The sequence below is a fragment of the Rhinopithecus bieti genome, unplaced genomic scaffold (assembly GCF_001698545.2).
Source record: "Rhinopithecus bieti isolate Rb0 unplaced genomic scaffold, ASM169854v2 scaffold_947, whole genome shotgun sequence".
In the NCBI taxonomy this organism is placed as follows: domain Eukaryota; kingdom Metazoa; phylum Chordata; class Mammalia; order Primates; family Cercopithecidae; genus Rhinopithecus; species Rhinopithecus bieti.
The window spans coordinates 316,651-337,669 of NW_016803664.1; the positions used below are offsets into that span (position 1 = coordinate 316,651).

General features: G+C 39.9%; 1 pseudogene; it reads left to right on the top strand.

Annotated features, from left to right (window-relative positions):
- Window positions 1–210: 210 nt before the first annotated feature.
- On the top strand, window positions 211–1,991 carry LOC108544610 (ATP-dependent RNA helicase DDX18 pseudogene; annotated as a pseudogene).
- Window positions 1,992–21,019: the final 19,028 nt, after the last annotated feature.

Consider the following 21,019-nt stretch of genomic DNA (forward strand, 5'->3'; position numbering starts at 1 on the left):
CCCTATAAATGTTAGCATTCCCATTCTGGAGGTTACATTAGAGAGTGTATTAAAACCACGGATAGCTGTTCTCTTCATCTTAAGGGCCTCGTCTAAATCTGAGAGCCTATGATTTGGGGAGTTTATGTGTGTGTGTGGCAGGGCATGGTGATAAGGTAAACAAAGCTCAAAGGAAAAAGCTGATACTTTGAATAATAGCACTCTATCTAAATGCCAGTGAAAAATGTACAAGTTCAAAAATCTCCCCAGAAATCCACTGTATTAACAAATGGAGAGACAGCAATGCAGTCTCCCAATTCAGAATCAAAAAAGAAAAGGAAGAAAAAAAAAATGGTGAATGATGCTAGGCCTGATACAAAAAAAGGCAAAAACTGAAAACAAAGGGGAATCTAAAGAAGAAAGTGTCGAGACTGCCAAAGAAACAGAAAATAATGTGGAGAAGCCAGATAATGAGGAAGATGACAGTGAGGTGCCCAGCCTGCCCTGGGACTGACAGGAGCTTTTGAGGATACTTCATTTGCTTCTCTATCTAATCTTGTCAATGAAAACACTTTGAAGGCAATAAAAGAAATGGGCTTTACGAACACGACTGAAATTCAGCATAAAAGTATCAGACCACTCCTGGAAGGCAGGGATCTTCTAGCAGCTGCAAAAACAGGCAGTGGTAAACCTTGGCTTTTCTCATCCCTGCAGTTGAACTCATTGTTAAGTTAAAGTTCATGCCCACGAATAGAATGGGGGTCCTTATTCTCTATCCTACTAGAGAACTAGCCATGCAGACTTTTGGTGTTCGTAAGGAGCTAATGACTCACCACGTGCATACCAGTGGGTTGATAACGGGTGGCGGTAACAGACCTGCTGAAGCACAGAAACTTGCTAATGGAATCAACATCAATGTGGCCACACCAAGCCATCAGCTTGACCATATGCAGAATACACCAGGGTTTATGTATAAAAACCTACAGTGTCTGATTATTGATGAAGCTGATCAAATCTTGGATGCTGGGTTTGAAGAGGAATTAAAGCAAATTATTAAACTTTTGTCAACATGCAGACAGGCTATGCTCTTTTCTGCCACCCAAACTCAAAAAGTTGAAGACCTAGCAAGGATTTCTCTGAAAAAAGGAGCCATTGTATGTTGGCGTTGATGATGATAAGGCTAATGCAATAGTGGATGATCTTGAGCAGGGATACGGTGTTTGTCCCTCTGAAAAAAGCTTCCTTCTGCCCTTTACAGTCCTTAAGAAGAACTGAAAGAAGGTTATGGTCTTTTCATCTTGTATGTCTGTGAAATACCACTATGAGTTGCTAAACTACAAGAATTTGCTCACCTTGGCCATTCATGGAAAGCAAAAGCAAAATAAGCGTATAACCACATTCTTCCAGTTCTGCAACGCAGATTCAGGAACACTTTATTGTGTACAGATGTGGCAGCAAGAGGACTGGACATTCTTGAAGTTGACTGGATTGTTCAGCATGACCCTCTGGATGACCTTAAGGAATATATTCATCATGTAAGCAGAACAGCCAGAGGTCTAAATGAGAGAGGGCATGCCTTGCTCATTTTGTGACCAGAAGAAATGGGGTTCCTTCACTACTTGAAACAATCCAAGGTTCCATTAAGTGAATTTGACTTTTCCTGGTCTAAAATTTCTGACATTCAGTCTCAGCTTGAGAAACTGATTGAAAAGAACTACTTTCTTCATAAGTCAGCCCCGGAAGCATATAAGTCATACACACGAGTCTATAATTTCCATTCTCTGAAACAGATCTTTAATGTTAGTAACTTAAATTTGCCTCAAGTTGCTCTGTCATTTGGTTTCAAAGTGCCTCCCTTTGTTGATCTGAAGATCAACAGCAGTGAAGGCAAGCAGAAAAAGTGAGGAGGCGGTGGTGAATCTGGCTATCAGAAAACCCAGAAAGTTTATAAGTCCGAAATCTTTATACACATAAGCAAGAAATCATCTGACAGCAGACAATTCTCTCACTGAAGACACGTCTTTCTTTCATCTTGAATAACTTCACCCTAAAATGAATTTTCCCCCTTGAATTTATGCAAGATTTGTATAAATTGACTTGGGTTGCAAGTACTGAGCACTATTACTTCTATCAAGTCTCTTTTTCATTTTTGGGATATAAAATAGGCTTTAAATTTGTTGGTCACCCAAGGGCAAAGCAAGAAATCTCTGGTCTTTCTTGTGATTATATAATATTTTAAATATCCCCATGTACACACAAATGTATGTTATTGTTTTAATATAATTCTTTTTGTACCTTTCCTTCTTGCTATGTGAAGATTTTTGTGGCGTGGGTTGCTGTGTCAACTGCTGTAAAAGGTGACCTAATGTATCGGGCAGCTGGTGGTAATGCAGAAAGGGGTCTAAGGTTATTTTTTGTTTTTAGTTGTTTCGTGAACCTTGACAGTATCTCATGACTCCTCCTGAAAATGCTGCAGTATAAAGGAGCAAAAAGATTTGGGAAATACCTAAGAAGCACCTTAGGATTAGGGTGGCATTGCTTTTATAGATTTTTGATTTTAAAGCAATGAGCCTTTCTCAGGTGTTTTGTATAAAGTGTCACTAGCTATCACAACATTTAACAGGTAGGGTGTAGGAAAAGGGTAAAACTGAGATGGTTGAGCCTCATTTCCATCAATAGAGGTGCAATACACTGCATTTCTTCGTTTGGTACCATAGCAAAGATTTTTAAAAAACAGAAAGAATGGTGATGCTCCTCATTCAGATTTGTTTAGTTTAAGGTGGTTTGGATTTTGGTAAGCCTTTTCACTTTACCGAGTACTTAGAAGACAAGGCTGCCAACTACCTTGAACTTGAAGCCAAGCCATCAGACAGTGCCCAGTACATATTAATGTTAGCTTCTTTTTGAGAAAAATTACCTCTTCTAGGCCCTGAAGCAAAAAATGCATTTGCTATGAAGATTGAAAATGAACAAAATTAGAAAAAACCACCGAAATCAGTGATTTAGTCAGATGGGTTTTTTTTGTTGTTGTTGTTGTAGGAGCACTTAACTTCTAGTGTGTTTTGTGTAGTATGTAACTACAAAACAGTACATTTTGTAGCAATTCAAAGCCAAAGTTGCTGGCATCATTTTGCTCTTGTGCTGGTTAATCATAGGATCCCGTTAAACGTAAGTGCACTGAGAACATTAAATGTAGAGGGAACTGTTTGGTAAAGAACATTCCAGTAGGAAAAGAAAAGAACAGTCTTCATTTCTGGGCTTGACCGTCATCACCCTGCTGAACCTGTCTTGGGTTTCCAACCTTGACTGCTGGGCTCCTGGCTTGGTTTCTTGGATTCCTATTTCCCGGTGTGTGATAACTCTCCAGGATCATGTTTTCCTTTTTTATTTCAGAAATAATATTTCTAAAAAGATGAAAAGGGAAGAATATTTAATTACTGAGCAAAAGTCATCTAATTTTGGTACCTAATCTAATTTTATATGCATGTTCATGGTCTTTTTTTTTTTTTTATCAAAATGAAAAGATAGAATGAAAATGAAATGAAATGAAACGAAAAGATAGAAATGAAAAATCTTCTATCTACTACTTGTAACCAGTTTGTTTCATAACATGTAAATTTCCTGTGTCATTAAATAATTACGTATAAGAAAGAAGCTGTGTTCATCTTTTAGGACGAGAGCATACCGTTCCATTCATCCCCAGGGTCAGCTTGCCTCCAGCAGCTACTGCTGCCGGATATCAACACAACAAAGAGAAACAGATGCTTCGAAGAACTCGTATCACTTGGAGGAGAGTCCAAGGAAAAGCACCCTGCCTGTGAACTATTTTTTGATGCTAGAGCAAAGGTTGGCAATCTGCAAAATAGTGAACTATCAAACTGCTTTTATTTGACATTTAATTTGTTTGTCCTGTCATATATCTGATTAATCCACATGTGTTTTTTGAGCAGCTCATTGGGGTCTGGAGAGAGAACATTGACAAAGTCTCCGCCCTCAAGGAGTTTGGAGTCTAGTGGAATAGGGCTCCTCTGAAACTCAGGGATGTACATTATGGTCCACCTGGCCATGGTGGGCTGTCACATCACTGTCACTAGACTGTGGTCACATCACTTACCACAACATTTTCTTTTTTTTTTTTTTTGAGACAGAGTCTCGCTCTGTTGTCCAGGCTGGAGTGCAGTGGCACGATCTCAGCTCACTGAAAGCTCCGCCTCCCAGGTTCACGCCATTCTCCTGCCTCAGCCTCCTGAGTAGCTGGGACTACAGGCACCCACCACCACGCCTAGCTAATTTTTTGTATTTTTAGTAGAGACGGGGTTTCACCATGTTAGCCAGGATGGTCTCAATCTCCTGACCTCATGATGCGCCCACCTCGGCCTCCCGAAGTGCTGGGATTACAGGTGTGAGCCACCGCACCAGGCTGTCACACTTTCTTGAGCATGGTGACAGGTACCCTGGACTCCTGTTGGGCCAGGGTCCCACAGGGGAGATGGAAGGATGGGGCCACTCACACAGTGCATCAGAGAGTTTAAAGGGCAGGTGGTAAATCATTTGCAAGATTCATAAACTTCTGCAAAGTCAGTTTGAAATAAATAAATAGAAAAACCAAGTAAATGATACAGAACTTATTAATGAATTGAACCTGAACATTTTCTTTTTCTGCTGCTTGTGCTCTTGTGCTAGTATTTAATGGTGCACTATCTGTTATCCTATGTTAAAAAAGTTTGGTTCTTTCCTCTTTGTCCATCTCATCCTGAGCAGTATTTCCAATTTTAAATTTCCATTTTACTCTGTTTTTCATTCACTAGCTCATTCTCATCTAAGCTCAGTAGTGACAGAGCAAAAAATTCCAATCTAACCTCAAGCTTGGTCCCCCGCTACAGGCTCTTCCTTGGGAGAGATTGTCCCAGTCCCTAGAGGTATGACATGGAGAAAGAAGGAGAGAAAGGAAAGGCAAGGTCATGATGTGTGTGATAACAATATGAACCACAGTCCAAGCTCTCCAATCCTGAGATCCAAAAGTCTGGCAAGCCAAGCACATTCTGAAGTTTGTAGCAAACTCACTGGGTGGCAAATCCGGACCTGAGCTGACATAAGTCTATTTATAACCTTGCATTTATCCTACTTAATATGAATATTCATACATTTCACTAAAGAAATATTAATATGTTTAATTATGAGATGCTGCCACATACCCTGTTGAGGGTGTTATGTAATTATGGAAAATGCCCCATATTACCTTTCTAAAATTCAAAAAATTCTGCATTCTTAAACAGATTGGTCTCATGGATTTCTTTAAAGGGATTGTGGATCTATATTTTCCTCAGTCTCTTCTATGGTCTTACCTTCAATTGTCTTTCATAGAGACGATTTTTCCTTAATTTTTTTGAGAATACAAAGCAGATGATTTCGTAAAATTATTTTTACTTGTTAACTGCATGTACTTCCTCCTGCAACACCCCAAATTAGCTTTTATCTTATGTATACTATGCTTAGCACCTTGGGTATTTTTGTAATTAAAAAAAATGTTGCTAGGTATTTTCTATCCTTTTTTTTTAACAGCTTTATGGAGGTGTAATTTACATATAATAAAATTCATTTGTTTTGTGTGTACAATTCAGTGACTTCAGTAACTTATCAGTTGTGTGACCATCATCACAATCTAACTGGAGAAGATTTCCACTAACCCACAAAGAAACCTCATTCATTTATAGTCACCCCCTGCAACCTGGCAAGCACTAATCTACCGTCAGTCTCTTTTGGGGCTAAAAGAGTCTCAAAAAAATATGCCATATGCCAGGCACAGCACACACAACGCTCATAAAGAAACAGAGGCTCCCATAACTGGTAAAGGATGAAGCTGGGATTTGATCCAGGTCCTCACAACTCCAGAGTTCATGATCTTTCCAAGGGCTACTGAGGAGATCCAGAGTGGCCTCTCACTGCACTGGGGCAGAAACGCAAGTAACCCAGGCACGGATGTTGGATATTGGATGTTGGATGTGGATGACCCACAGAGGAGTCATGAGTCTGATGACCTTTAGGTCCTAGCCAGTTCTGATCTCCTGTGATTCCATAAATCCATAAAATGCCTGCAACTAAGCCAGGGACTTACTTTAATGAATAGATAAGAATGATGTGTCATGAACAGACTAATTGCATATAAAAGGAGCACTTCTGAAGTATGCCGCATGTTCCCTTAAGCACTTTAAATACCCCCCAGAGATGCCGTTTGCAGTCATACTTTGCATTATCAATGAAGAGGCAGTTTGCCAAGCAAAGGGGAGCATCAGCCTAACCCTGATTCAAATCACCACACATTCTAATGTATTGATGTCCAAATCAAGGACACATTTTGATAGATTCATTTTCTCACTTCTTTAAATTTGAAGTTGGTTCTTCTGATGGACTCGTCCTGCTATGCCGGTGTTGCAGCTGCACAAGACTAGATGATGGAATGAAACACCCTGTACCATAATTGAGGAAGCAGCTGTTCTGCTATTGTTATTAGTTTTATTAAGAATTAACAGCTTCCTCTGTGTCCGTTAAGTGAAGTCCATTCTGAAAGCCAGCCAAGTTCACCTGCAGCCCTCCCAGCCACCTTTTCTGCATCATGCCACGTAGAGGTTATCTCTCCTCTCTGTGGCACAGGCTGTTGTCTGCTCTGCCTACCATCCCCAAGTTTCAGGAACCATGTATTCTTTCTGTACCTTCTGCCAGAGCACAACAGGCCTAGGAAAAGATGTATGGTCCATCATTAATGCCTTGGTATACAATCAAGATCACTAAAATCCTCAAATAGAGATGCTAGGTCCATATGTTTTAAACTCTGTGGCAATTTTACAGTAAAAGGTAAATTAATTTTTGATAAAGATATTACAGGGAACAGAGAAGAGTTTGTAATCCATGGACTCTTCCAGATGCTTCTAAAATTTTGTTACATGTGGTAATTAACATGAATATATCTTTTTGGTTGACTCAAAGGCTTCCTATTTTCTATCACTTAATCATCATGATCCTATGAAGATGGCCTTATTGTCCATTTTTGTTAACCTTATTAATATCAATAGTATTAATTGTTAATGATAAGGGAGATAAAATATGTAATGCACTTAGTACTGAACGTCTTGAATTAGAGAATAAATATGATAAGCTAGCTCTTGTGATTTTTTTTTTTTTAGACAAGAGTTTTGCTCTGTTCCCAGGCTGGAGTGCAGTGGCACTATCTCAGTTCACTGCAACCTCCAGCTCCCGGATTCAAGAGATTCTCCTGCCTCAGCCTCCCAAGTAGCTGAGACTACAAGTGCACGCCACCACACTTGGCTAATTTTTGTATTGTTAGTAGAGACAGGGTTTCACTATGTTGGCCAGGCTGGTCTCGAACTCCTGATCTCAGGTGATCCAACCGCGTTGGCCTCCCAAAGTGCTGAGATTACAGGTGTGAGCCAGTGCACCAGCTCTTGTGATTTTTTAAATCTTCATCTTTACTTTTAGGACAAGGAAAACAAGGCTCAGAGATATTAAGGAATTTGCCCAAGGTTCACACAGCCTGTAAGAGTGGAGTAGATGTTGAAATTTCACCTCAGTTTCCTCTGCGATACATTCTCCATTACAGCCTGACAAGTGTGGCCTTCCCCAAGGTCGCAGAGAAAATAAGCAGCAGAGTGGAGAATTGAATGCAAGTCCTCTTGCTGGGTTCCATGCCTTTTTAATCAAACTATGTTGCTGCCACTGACATGACAGACTACAGAATCAAGGGCCTGAGCGGAAGGATTGAGCTTGATAACAAATTTCCCAGACTGTGAAATTCTTTGCTTCTACCCGGCCAACTAAAGAGAAGACAGCTTCTGTGTAGGGAAAACTCTCTCTAATCATTCTCACATCACAATAATCATCAACATAGGAGAAGACTTCTGTGACTATGTGTGGGTTTTTTCCTCACACACCAAGCAGTGGACACCACCTGGGTATCCTCTAATTCATTTCCGGCACTGTCTACCTGGAGATGATGTCAGATCTCACAGGTTGAGCATTCAGTCCCCAACCAAGACTGGCCCCCTCTAACACACACCAGTGACAAGGCTGGGCCTCCAGAGCTTCTGACCAACTGGCTTCAAGTTGGGGTTCCCATGACGCCCTTTTGGGGTCCAAATAATTTGCCAGAGCAGCTCACAGAACCCAGGGAAACACTTATCTACATTTACCAGCTTATTATAAAGGATATTGCAAATGATGCAGATGAAAAGATGCTTAGGGCAGGAAAAGGGGGAAGGGGCCCAAAGTTTCCATGCCCTCCCTGAGGCACTACCCTCCAGGAACCTGCAGTTCCACTATGCAGAAGCTCACTGACCCCAGCCCTCTTGGGTTTTTATGGAAGCTTCATGATGTGAGCATTTCTTCCCTAAGGTATAGAGGGGTGGGACTCTCTCATGGAAGGGTCTTAGGACCCAAAATCAGAAAGGCAGAGGAAAAGTAGAGTCCTGCCTTGGAGCAGATTAAAAGAGGGCAGGAGGAGGTCAGAGGCTGCCCCTGTGACCTCACACACCCAACATTATAACAAAAGACTGCAACAAGGTCTATGACTATCAGCCAGAAACTGTGGACAAAAGCCAGTATACGTTATAAACCACAGCCTCCCTACCACACATAGCAGCAAAGTGGCTGTGTTTAGACTTAGAAATGTGTATACCTGAGCTATTCTACTAGGATTATTTTTCTTCTGGAATTTGTTTTCTTTATCAAGGCAGTACTCAGTGGAGAGTTTTTTTTTTTTAATTAACAGCAAACTAATAATATAGGATTTTCCTAAGTGTTCTCTCGTTTCTGTGACTTCATTACAATTTGTTCTCTGCTCTGACTTCTCAACATAGCACCATGAGATTTTCCTGCATCTGCACGTTTAAGCAAAAAAGTGCCTTCAAATGCTTCTCTCTAAAGCGTATTTCCACACAACAGCACTCATCTTGCTAGAGAGTGAGGTTGTCTGAAGACTACTTTGGGGTGCCTGAGCTAGCATGAATGGGAACACCAGGTTATGTTCCATTTTATTATTTTATTTTATTTTATTTTATTTTATTTTATTTTATTTCATTTCATTTCATTTCATTTCATTTCATTTCATTTCATTTCATTTCATTTTTTGAGATAGAGTCTTTCTCTGTTGCTCAGGCTGGAGTGCAGTGGCGCAATCTTGGCACACTACAACCTCCACCTCCCAGGTTCAAGTGATTCTCCGGCATCAGCCTCCTGAGTAGCTGGGATTACAGGCTCCAGCCACCATGCCTGGCTCATTTTTGTATTTCTAGTAGAGACGGGATTTCATCATGTTGGCCAGACTGGTCTCGAACTCCTGACCTAAGGCGATCTGCCTGCCTTGGCCTCCCAAATTGTTAGGATTACAGGTGTGAGCCACCGCGCCCGGCCTTATGTTCCACATTTGAATTCCTCCTTTGCAAGAGGGGGATTTTTGTAATAAAATGCTGCTAAAATTAGTCTATGTCTAAATCAGTATCCTGAGAAACAAGATGGGAATGAGGGGGAAAGGTTGGATAGTGGGAAATGTATCCTGTAATTCCATCAGGAAAGCTTGTGATGGGCCTCTCCTTGATAGTTGGAACAGAACTCCTCTTAGGCATTTGTTTAATATCAACCCATGCTTTTTTGTTTGTTTGCTAGTTTTCTATTTTATTAAACTGTAAAATTCCTCTCACTTTTTGCTCATTTCTCTGATCATTAATTTTGAAATTGAGACATTTTAACATGGAGTTTTTGGTCATCATTTCCTTTCTTCAAATACTACTGTTAAAATGACAGAGATTGTCAAAGTGGACAGGCCATTTCTTCACTGACTGTGTGGAAGGAGCGATTTAGTTGTGTCTTCACTGTTGTGAAGGCTGGTCTGAGGTCCTTCTTATGCAAAATCCTCTCTGGTATGACATATCCTCCAGACCAGAAGTTGTAAAGCAGAAAGAGCAGAAGGCTCAGACCAAATCAGGCTCATGGACATATTTTATTTGGCTCACACAATTGAAAAAAAATTTTTTTTAATAGTTACCTTTTTTTTTTTTTTGAGATGGAATCTAACTCAGTTACCCAGGCTGGAGTGCAGTGGTGCCATCTCGGCTCACTGCAGACTCTACCTCCTGGATTCCAGCAATTCTCCTGCCTCAGCCTCCCAAGTAGCTGGGATCACAGGCATGCACCACCACACTCAGCAAATTTTTGTATTTTTAGTAGAGGTGGGGTTTCACCATGTTGGCCAGACTGGTTTTGAACTCCTGACCTCAAATGATCCGCCCACCTCAGCCTCCCAAAGTGCTAGGATTACAGACGTGAGCCACCATGCCCAGCTGTTGCCATCTTTTCAAATTGGGAGAGTTCACATAAAAATCCTTGTTTCTGGCATCCTTTGAAAAAATCCAAAGCTCTGCATACTAGGAGTGCAATGCCCATAGTGTCAGGAGCTACCAGTCCTACAGCTGGGTCCTTTCAGAAGGGGCTTTTGTGGTCTGGGCTGCAGTGGTCCCCACCTCTTCCTGATGTCTTGAGAAAAGCTTGGCTCTTGTAGGCATCTGAGATTCCAATCTGAGGAGATTGTTCAGTGGCTGTCACCACAAACAAACAAATAAAAACATCGGCACTTCTCAATATTATTATAAGAACCCACAGTGATATGTCAGTATTTGGGAAAAGGGGTATATGAGTCAGCCCACACATGAGCATGTGCTATTAATTTAGTTCTATGGCGGAGCGAGGTGTCCACGGTTCACTATGTGGCCATACACTCTCCTCACTCCTGCCCCAGCAAGCCCTAGAGAGGGCAGAGTGTTCATTTTAGATGCTGCCTGGGCCATCAGTGCCTGCCCTGACAAATGCCATGGTGTTAGGCATGCCATTTAACCTCTCCTAGTCCCAGTATTTCTCTATAAGACAAGGATGCTGCAAGGGTAGAATGAACAAATGCATATTTGCACGGACCTGACTCCATACATGTTGCCTGCTTCTGTTCTCCTCCTTCAAGCCAATAACTAGATTGAGCTGGCAAGCTCCTTAATGGCACTGACAGCCAACCTGGTCAAAATGGTTGCTGCCCAAAAGCACACAGAGCCTTCCCTGTGGAGAAGCGATGTAACGAGGGTCTCCAGTGAATACAGAAAGCCCTTCTGCAGCAGCCTGGGCATCCTGGGAGCCCAGGTGCCCCCCAGCCAGACAGGATCTCTCAAGATTATGTCTTCCCTGGGGATGGTAGACAGGACATGTCCTCTGTCATGGTCATTACTGAACTGCAACTACATTAAAAGGAAGTATGGAGACTGTGAATTTGAGATCACATTTCAGAGTGGAGCCCAAGGCTTCCAGTTAAGTGTGAACAGTGTATGGGAGATAACAATGGGGAGTGAGATATGCGAAAAGTGTTATACATGAATTTACATTCAATAAAAAACCCTTCCAGCTATAATTATCACATTTTTGCTAATATTGAGATTCTAGATGTCAGATTTAATATTTGAGTAAACTAATTAAAGAATGTTTTTGCCTAGCCTTGACAAACAATCTTTTCTATTGAAAGTTTCAAAAGTGCTTTTTTTTTTTTTTTTTTTTGGCTGAAGCTGATCTACATGACCAGCACTTTCTGGGGTTGGAACCACCAGAGTATCTTGACTCTGCGTTTCCTTTTCTCCATCCCTCTCCACCTCTCTCTCCCAATCCCAGCTCTGTTTTGTGTTCTTATTGTTAAGGGCACAATTTTCAGACTGTGTTAATGTGTCTTTTTTATGCATTTACCAAATAGTTCTAGGTGGAAATGCCTCTTAAGATTTCTTCTTTGGCTGTGGCACATTCAGACTCAAATTGTTGTGCTCAGTAGGGCCATTGTCACATTGTAACAGGGAAAATGTTTCATCATGTGTTATAGAGCAAGATGGAATCTTCGCTAAGGAGCTTGGGGATCAAAGCGGAGGGAAAAGATTAATTTTTATGCATTGAGTCATTATGGACGGAGAAGGAGACATTAAGATTGCCAGAGAGAAGATTTTCTCATCTAATATCGACATAGACAATGTGTTGAGATGACTATTGGCTCCGTTCTTAGATTTGTTTCTACTGTTAAAGTGCTCAGATCTGGATCATAAGCTTATTTACATGTATTTCAAGTTTTAGAAAGAGACTTCCTTTTAAAAAGATACAATCTTCCCAGGACTTAAGTACACCTAAACATATTTTGATTATTTTACTCCATAAAATGCATAGCTATGTTTCAGACATAATAAAAGACAGGAAAAAAGTTTAAAAAATTCACTTTTACTAGGATAATTCAGCAACTCTAGTGAAGTATTTCCTTTTAAATGATGCTACTTGTTAACATGCTTGCAAACATAAGTACATGATTTTCTATCCTGTTTCTTTTGTTCACCTAGTATTATACTAACATGGGGTTTCCACACCCTTACATAGATTCTCTCAACCACCTGTGCCCAGTTTATTAAGCTCTTCTATTGTTAAACATTTAGACAACTTTTCCCCTTTTTTCCTACTTTTCTAGAAAAAGGCCAGGTGCAGTGGCGCTCGCCTGTAATCCCAGCACTTTGGGAAGCCAAGGCGGGAGGATTGCTTGAGCCCAGGAGTTCAAGACCAGCCTGGGTGACATAGCAAGACCCCATCTCTATAAAAAAAATTTTTTTAATAGCCAGGCATGGTGACATACACCTATGGTCCCAGCTACTCAGGACGCTGAGGTGGGAGAATTACTTGAGCCCAGAAGGTTGAGACTGCAGTGAGCTGTGATCGTACCATTGTGCTCCATCCAGCCTCAGCAACAGAGAAAGACCTGTTTCAAAAAAAAAAAAAAAAAAACAGAAACGGAAAAGAAAACATATATATGTTTTTGTGCGTCTGGATTTTGTCATGTTTTATAGAATAAATTCTCCAAAGTGGAATTTCTGTATCAAATGTTATAAATAATTTTAAGATTCTGATGCAAAGTACAAAATTTATGTTTAAATGAATTCTACCAATTTTCACCTTAACTGCACAAGAATGCCCTTTTACTACATCAGGTGCCATTTTAGCCAATTTGATAAAGGTATCTCTTGAACGTTTAGAAAAAAATATTGTTTTCATAATTTGCCTTAAATTTTTTGATAAATCACCAAGTACCATATATGATAGCAATTATTATTGTTACCAACAATTACCTTCAATAAACAGTCTAACATTTAATGACAAAACATTAGTATGTCAGAGTACTGAAGAGCAGTGTAGGATGATGGTGAGTGTGGGCTTGGAAGTCAGGCTGCTTGGCCTCAATGCTGGGCTCTACCACTTACCAGCTAAGTGACCTAAGACCAGGGTTTTTCAACCTTGGTCCTGCTGACATTTGGAGCTATTCATGAGTGGAGCAGGAAGGATGCTATCTTATTTAGCAGCGTCCCCGGTCTCTATCCTAATCACTGCCCTCCTCTACACTCACGTCCAGTGTGACAACCCAAAATGCAAACATTGCCGAGTGTTCCTTGGGGGCAGATTACCAACCCTCTCGGTGCTTAGCTTCCGTATGTGTAAGATGGGGGATAGTAATACTCACCTCAAAGAGTTATTGGAAGGGCAAAATGGATTTGTCCCTGTAGAGCAGAGAAGAGGGATTGTCACTTGCCAAGGACACAGTCAACATTGACTATTAGTCATATCAAATTTCAGATGACTATTCTTAAATAAAATGCTTGTGTATTACTTTTACTGTAAAACTCACTGAATATAATTTGAAATGTTTGGAAAAGTATCAGAAGATAATAAGGATCTCCTACAATCTTAACAGCCAGGGACAATCGTATTGATGTTAAAGTGTGTTTTCTTCCTATGCACCTAGAAGAGTTCCTGGCACATTACAGATACTCAATAAATGTGTTAGGCAAATATAAAAAGTGAGAACAGGCTATGTATGCCACCTATAAAGTTTTGCATCCTATTTTTCTTCCTTACCACCACATACTGGCTACTTGCCTCTCTATTTGGAAATTCTTTGGAAATATGTTTTTGTTTTATGTTGTTTTGTTTCTGAGATGCAGTCTCACTCTGTCATTCAGGCTGGAGTGCAGTGGCGCAATCTCGGCTCACTGCAACCTCTGCCTCCCGGGTTCAAGCAATTCTCCTGCCTCAGCCTCCTGAGTAGCTGGGATTACAGGTGTGCACCACCACACCCGGCTAATTTTTGTATTGTTAGTAGAGATAGAGTTTTGCCATGTTGGCCAGGCTGGTCTCAAACTCCTGACCTCAAGTGATCTGCCCCTCTTGGCCTCCCAACATGCTGGGATTATAGGCATGAGCCACCGTGCCTGGGGGAAAATATGTTTAATTGCTGCAAAATATCAACTCTGAGTGTTCTCTAATTTAATTAACCATCATAATTTTGAGAATATATATGATGTGAGCTTTTTAAAATAAATAATATATCTCCAACTTTTTATTATGAAAATGTTTAAACATAAAGGTTGAAAGGATAGTGCAATGCATATCAGGGCACCGTGTTTTAAATGTTTGCCGTATTTATTCTCTTTATTTGTGTGTGTTATTTTAAATGTTTGCCGTATTTATTCTCTTTATTTGTGTGTGTTATTTTAAATGTTTGCCGTATTTATTCTCTTTATTTGTGTGTGTGTGTGTGTGTGATCTGCATGGATATAGATACATGTAATGAGTTGTTTGGTTTTTTTTACTGTTTTGTAGGACCACTTAAAGGTAAATTGTCGGCTGGATGTGGTGGTTTATGCCTGTAATCCTAGCACTTTGGGAGGCCAAGGCAGAATAAATTTTTAAAAAATATATTGTAAAAATAAGCAATGAGGAAATTGTAAGCATTGTAACATTTTACTTCTAAAGACTTCAACATAACTCTCCTAAGAGTAAAGACATTCTACACATGACCACAATACATTTATTATGCCTAAGAAAATGAACAGTAATTCTCTAACACCATCTAATATGTTGTCTGTATTCAAATTTTCCCAGTTGTCCCCAAAATGTTTTTATAGCTAGCTTTTTTTTTCTCTGCCAAAATCCCAGGAAAGATGAACTGCATTTGGTTGTTATAACTCTAATTTCTTTTAGTCTAGAATAGAGCCACCTTTGTATTGGCTTATTAATGACTTTTTTAAGATATCAGGCCACTTGTTTTTAAGAACATTCCATTTTCTGGGTTTGTCTTATTGTTCCCTTAGAATGTCATTTAACTTGTTTCTCCAGTTCCTGGATTTCCTGAAACTGTAAGTTAGGTCCAATGTCTTCATTAGATATAGGTAAATTAATTTGGCAAGGACACTTCATAGGTGGTTACATTCTCAGAAGGATATAACAACAGGTTGTCCCATGATCAGAGATGTAATGTTTGATTACTTGGTTAAGGTGGTAACCAGTAGATTTCTTTACTTAAGGTATGTTTTTCACTTTGCAGTTAGTATGTAGTCTATGGGTGCTTCTTTGGTACCACGTGACTATCCTGTTCCCTAACAATTTTCCATCCAGCGGTTTCAGCACCGTTGGTGATTCTTGGCTAAACCGGTCATTTCACTGGGAGCTGCAAATGGTGATTTTTCTAGTTCTGTCATTTTGCTTACATTTGATAGATGCCATTCCTGTGGAAAGAAGGGTTTTCCCTTTCAAAATGCAGAATAAATGCTTACTTCTTATGTTCTTAATACTAAAGAGTGCGATAAATAAGTTTTTGTTTCTTTCTCTTTCAATTTACTATTTATTTCCGTTATTATAATAATGAAAATAAGTCAAATAATAGTGAATATATTCACTATTATTTACTATTTTATTTTCGTTTATAAAAATAAAAATTAAAAAAGAATAGAGACCGGATGTGGTGGCTCATGTTTGTAATTCCAGCACTTTGGGAGACTGAGGCAGGCGGATCACCTGAGGTCGGGAGTTTAAGACCAGCCTGGCTAGCATGGTGAAACACCATCTCTACTAAAAATACAAAAATTAGCCAGGCATGGTGGCACACACCAGTAATTCCAGCTACTCAGGGCTTGAACCCGGGAGGCAGAGGTTGCAGTGAGCCAACATTATGCAACTGCACTCCAGCCTGGGAGACAGAGTGAGACTGTTTCAAAAAAAAAAAAAAAAAGACAGGGTTTCACCATGTTGCCCAGGTTAGTCTCGAACTCCTGGACTCAAGCAATCCTGCTGTGTTGGCCTCCCAAAGTGCTGGGATTACAGGCATGAGCCACCATACCTAGCCACTACTATTGTTTTTTACTGTAGATGCATGACTTTTTCTTTAATGTTTTACAATCAATTATAATAACTTTCTGATGCTCAAGCTGTCCACTGGGCACCCCTCCAAGCTGGCTTCCAGGTCTCTTGGCATCTCTCTGTTAGTCTTTGGTTTTCCTTGCTTTTTGACTTGATGTGCCTCAGGCTTCTTTTATGATTTCCTGCCTCTGCTCTGGAATCAGCCATTTCTCCAAGGAGCCTTTGTTCTTTTTAGTCAGGAATGATATAAATAATCTTTTGATTAATACCTTTGTACATAAGATTTTTATCAAAATTACTAGAAATTACTAGTAATAAGCTGTTTAGCTTATTACTTTCGAGGTGGTACTTTGGAATTTTGCAATAATATTAAAACTTGCTTTGGGATGACGTAGTATATCACAACATGAAAGCACTCTAAGTTGCCCCAGGCCTCTGTGATGGAGCATGGCCACAGCACCAGTCGAGGCAGAAGGCTTAGCAACAGTTAGGTCCTAAAGGCTCTTACGTGTACCCTATAAATATGTACAAATATTATGTATCGATTTTTTATACAAGGGTCTTGAGATTAAAGCAGATGTTCCCTTTTCATGTCTTAAAAAGATCAATGTGGTTACTGGAAACCATTGTTTCTAATCCAACAATTGAAACTAGGGTCTAAAAGGTAGAACGATATTTATAGAAATACAGGCAAATAATAGTATAAATTTGAACTACCCTGGGAAATCTGAGATGTGCATGACTATTGGTCATGCAGACACTACATTCAGACATTCTGTTTACAGTATTTATTCCAACAAAGTAGTGTTTGTTTTGTTTTCCTTCCTTTTTTTTTTTTTTTTTTTTTTTTTTTTTTTTTTTTTTTTGAGGCAACGTCTTGCTTTGTCAGCCGGGCTGGAGTGTAGTGGTGTGACTCACTGCAACCTCTGCCTCCCAGGTTCAAAGCCATCATGGACTAAGTCTGAACATCAAGCCATATAGTAGCCCAGCTTACAGTATGAGAAAGTGGCAAAAAGCATGTTCTTTGGTGTCAGACAGACATTGGTTTGGGTCTTTAATCTGCTCCTTTCCAGTACTGTGATCTTGGATAGTAACAGTATACCTGCCTTGCTGAGTTGAGAAGATTAAATCAGGGCAGTATGTAAAGAACTCAGCACATAGTAAACGCTTTATCATATCAGCCAGATTATCCCTATCTTTAATACAATTACTCCTGCTGCTATTATTATGTATTTTTGGTTTTTGCTAAGGATCAAGGTGACTGAGATCTTTTTATGAACCTAACAGCTCTGCTTTGTATTTCCATACAGCAACCCAGTTATATGCAGTTCAAAGATTCTACCCATTGCTTATAGCCTTGATCACTGGCATGTTTTTCTGTAGAAAACAGTCAATGCCAACTGTTAGTGACCTCTCTGGGAAGAAATACAATGTCAGTAAGATACCCATAAAAAAGCCAAAGGGGGGAAATAGTGACATCATTTCAGAGTAGGACAAAAACAATTAAAATTAAAACAAAAACCAGAATCTCCATCCACTCTTAGACTCTCCTGGGAAGGCACACTTTCAATCTAGGGCTAAGTGTAGCTGAAGTCAAAGCATTAACTTACATATTTGCCTATTTTAAGCAGTGTATCTCATGCTCTTTTCTTGACATTAAAAGACAATATTTCTACCTGTTCTCTTAAAAGGAAATTAGGTCTTATTACCATCCTTATAACACAGCCTTTACAACAGAGGACAGCCTTTTAAAGATTCAGCCTCGAATTTAAATGTGACATTATAGAGCTGTCTGGGCATTTGGATAATTTCTTTAGACATCTCAAAGTGGCACATATAGGGTCATTAATCAACAGCTCAATATTTTATTCATATACTGGCTGCGAAAAGCAAGAGGAAGACTGAGATCAAAGATGCGGAAGGAATTATTAGTAACATAGTGCATCAAAATAATCAGGTTTTTAAATGGGCAGGGGAGTTAATAAAAGAAAAAAAGGAGAAAATAAAAGAAAAAGAGTTAACATGGCTGAGACCTTAGGCTTCCTAAAAAAAAAGCAATCACAGGTCTAATTAGTGAAAAACACTAATTATAATCCAAGTTATAGTTAGAGAGTTTCCTATGCTTACATTGGAGTAAATCCGTAAACTGATTACAATAAGGTGGTCAAAGTCACTATAGCCACTACGTATGGTCTGAAAAGCTAGGTAGATTCTCTTGAATCTCTGCTTCTTCCTTCCCTTCCTTTAGCCAATGTCTTTGTTCAGGTCTTGGTTATGTGTCATCTCACTTCTGACACACACCTAAAAACGTATCTCTCTTCATCCAGTCTTCCTCACTCCATTTCGTTTTCCTCCCTCTCTGCTGCAGGAGTCATCCTGCTAAAACTCAAAGCAGACCCTGTCACCTCTACCTAAAGTCCTTCTGTGCCTGTTCATTGCTTAAGATTTGTTCACTTTTCCGTATGTATGTTAGACCTCAATAAAAAATGACAAGAAGGAAGTAGCCATTTTGAGAGGGTCTGGGGAAGCATCCAACAGCAGAAGCTGCAAAGTTAAAGATGATCAGTGGAGCACGTGTGGTTATGTTGAGGAACAGAGAAAGGCCAGTGTGGCTGAGTGTAAATGAAGGGGAAGGACAGAGGAGGGCAAAGAGTGGGGCAGGGTACATGACAGAGACTTTGTGCTTTATTCTAAGTGAAGTGAAACCCCATTTGAGGGTTTTAAGTGGGGGAATATTGTATCATTTCACTTATGCTTCAGAAAGATTACTCCGGCTGCTTTATGGAAGAACTTTAAGGAGCAAAAATGAGGCAGAAAGACAAGTTAGCAGGCTGCAGCAGTGCTTTAAGCAAGAGATGGTGGTAGCTTGGAGCAGTGTTTGGGCAGCGGAAATTGCAAATATTCACCATACTGTCTTTATTCGTTGAACTGCTGATAGTCATTTGGGTTGCTTTCAGCTGGAGCTGTTGTAATGTCCCTGTGCATATTCTTATAGCTGTCATTTGGGGCACAGATATATGCGTTTCTATTGAGTATGTATCTAGGAGTGGAAATACTGGGTCAAATGGTGTAGCAGACATGAACTCCAACCATATACTCGACCTTTACCTCAATGCTCTGGAAGTGGCTTGCTGAAAACACAGGCATCTCTCTGTTGAGGGACTTTTATTTTGAATATTTTATTTTGAATATTTGGCCCACATGAGCCCAGAGGTGTCAGAAAAATAACTCTCCATGGTATGAACTGAATGTTTGTGTCCCCACAAAATCCATGTGTTGAAACCCTAATCCCCAATGTGATGATATTTGGTGGGGTCCTCCGAAGGTGATTAGTTCTTGAGAGTAGAACTGTCATGAATAGGATTAGTGCCCTTATAAGAAGAGACATGAGAAAGGTGATATATATTTATATATATATATGTATATATATCCCTCTGCCCCTCTGCCATGTGAGGATACAGGGAGAAGGAGGCTGTTTATAAGACAGGAAGAGGGTCCTCACCAGAACTCAACCTTGCTGGCACCTAATCTTGGACTTCCAGCCTTCACATTGTGAGAAGTAAATGTAAATGTAAGTCACCCAGTCTGTGATATCTTGTTATAGCAGCCTGAACTGACTGAGGCAACCCTAGAAGCAACATTCAATAGGTAAATCTGGTTGATCAAACCCCAGATCCCTTGCTCCTTACTTAGGATAACTCAATTCTACACAGACTCTCAGAGTTCCTCAGCAGGACTGAGCTCCAATTGCTTACTGTGGTAACTACACAATAAGGCACGCTTATTGGCTTTATTCCCTTCCCTGTACCACTTTCAAATTCCCCTGCTGGTGTTTCCATGTTCCTTTTAGCCCTGCTGCCTTGATTGTGCTCTGATGCCTTAACATAACTGGTTTTATTTGCTTCTTTCTAATTGTAGCCAGCTTTTATAATGTGTAAGGGTTGATCTGGTACACGCTGCTCAGCCAGTCATTAGAGTAGAGTCTCCGAACATTTTCATGTAGCTATTTATATTATATAGCTCAGCTTGCCTGGGAGCCTTCAGTCAGCAACTTGGATTGGCCATTCCATCTAGAATTGTCAACAGTGAATGTTGGAGACAAGCTAGAACTGAAGACAAAAATTTGCCATAGTGCACCCCCCAAAGGAGCATAGATGAAAGTCAGCTCACTCAATATTCTATTAACCCTTAAGTGTGTGGAATAGGGGCTACAGTGGCAAGCAACTGGACAACCTTTGCCGTCAGAACGAGTCCTTCCTTCTCTACATTTTCTGTAGAGCACTCATGTATTTTTATATCTAATGATTTGCATAAGAAAAAGCACCATATGCCAAAGTGCGAAGAGAAATTTGTTTGCACACGTTTTTCACCTGGACTATACCATCTCTTAAGGAATACTGTTATGGATCCAAGTTGTTTCACTCATAGTTTATTTTCTTTCTATTGATCTTGAAAACGACATCTAATACACAGGTATGCTTTGTTTAAGCATGTCTTATTTTCTCTTCTTTCACAGCCCTCTTCTTTGTCTTGAAATGTTAGAAAACAGAACCTAAGTAATTATTACAATTAAGTTAAAAATTTAACCCCAAACAGGCTGTGCTGCAAAAAGAGGGCCTTAAGAGGGTAAGAGTGTTTCGTTTACTAATCTCTTAAAAGCTATTTTTAAAAGATGTTTATTAAGCATCTACTATGGCCAAGTGAAGTGGCTCACTGTAATCCCTGTAATCCTAGCACTTTGGGAGGCCGAGGCAGGTGGATCTCCTGAGGTCATGAGTTCAAG